This window comes from Propithecus coquereli, unplaced genomic scaffold, assembly GCF_000956105.1.
Source record: "Propithecus coquereli isolate 6110/MARCELLA unplaced genomic scaffold, Pcoq_1.0 Scaffold197, whole genome shotgun sequence".
Lineage (NCBI taxonomy): Eukaryota > Metazoa > Chordata > Mammalia > Primates > Indriidae > Propithecus > Propithecus coquereli.
Window position 1 is genome coordinate 504,884 of NW_012144633.1, and position 1,236 is coordinate 506,119.

General features: G+C 35.8%; 1 protein-coding gene across 1 annotated transcript in view; it reads right to left on the reverse strand.

Moving 5' to 3' along the window:
• Nucleotides 1-1,236, reverse strand: part of SPAG17 (sperm associated antigen 17) — a 281,081-nt gene that overhangs the window by 103,862 nt on the left and 175,983 nt on the right. The window lies entirely within an intron of this gene.

The window sequence follows — 1,236 nt, forward strand, 5'->3', positions numbered from 1 at the left end:
CTTGGATTTGGAAAATGTCACCATAGCTAAATTTATAAATGATATTTAGTTATTGATCTTATCACTAATTTGAGTTGAATACATCTTATTAACTCATCTCCTTTTGCAGGTATAATCCACACCACATTGGATAAGAAACAATATATTTCCCTAGGTGATGTTGCCTGCAGACGTTAAATGGTGTTATCAGGAAGTTCTGTGGTGTTTAATCAATGGACATCCACTTATAGCTCTCATCTCCAAGTAGGTAATGACTCTCATAGCCAAATTTATGATTTTTCCTTTGTCTTTACAACCTATGAAATTTGGCACTACAGAGAGAACCAAGTGACTGAGAGCATAGGAAGAAACACTATCATTTGCAGTGACTATTGGAAAGAAGCTAAAGTTTCAGTATGAATCAATTAATGAGGACCTGTATCTTAGGGATTACAGTTGGTATAAGTGCATAAACCAAAATTAAGGACCAAATGAACATCACAAACTCAGTGTTACTACATAAAACTGAATAGCCTGGCTAGACTCTGTATGATAACTGAGATCAAGAGCTGGGTGCCTAGAGGGAGAAAACCAAGTAAGCAGCCCACTGCAGATGGGCTATGTATTTCATAAACAATACCTTACATTACAGAATGGCAGAATATCTCAGTTACCATCTGGAAGAATTCTATGTGCTAAGTGGAAGGGATCCATGTGTGTTTATGTCAGGTGGATGGGTTTGGCACATTGCTGAAATATTAACCTCCACAAAGATGCAGCTGCTCACCTGTTTCAAGATTTTGTTCTCCATCTCTTTTCTCTTTCTCTTCTTCTGAATAATAATCCTCTTCTTTCTTTTCTTTTTTTATAATTCCCTTAGGGTCTTTTAAATGAATTATAAAATTGTGCTTGTCCTTTTTCACTTTCACTTTGATAAAAGTTGAGCCTGAGGAAGAACCATAGGCTAAAAGATGGGCTGATTATGATGCTACGTTAATCTCCTCAACAAGATTTTTAAATAATGCAGCATTGAATTTAAGCCAGGGAAGGGAAATACCTAGGGATGTCAGCATTTCTGTAAAAGGATGCCTAAAGGAATAAAGTAATGATAGAATTCCAGCAATAAATGGTAGGTGGACCAAAGAGATATTTGCAGGCCTTCTAGTAACTTTTCAAACCAAATTACAGAAGAGAAAATAAATTGTCTGAGGCAATGTGTACCCATGATCAACTTTATGATTCATCAATTGAGAAAAT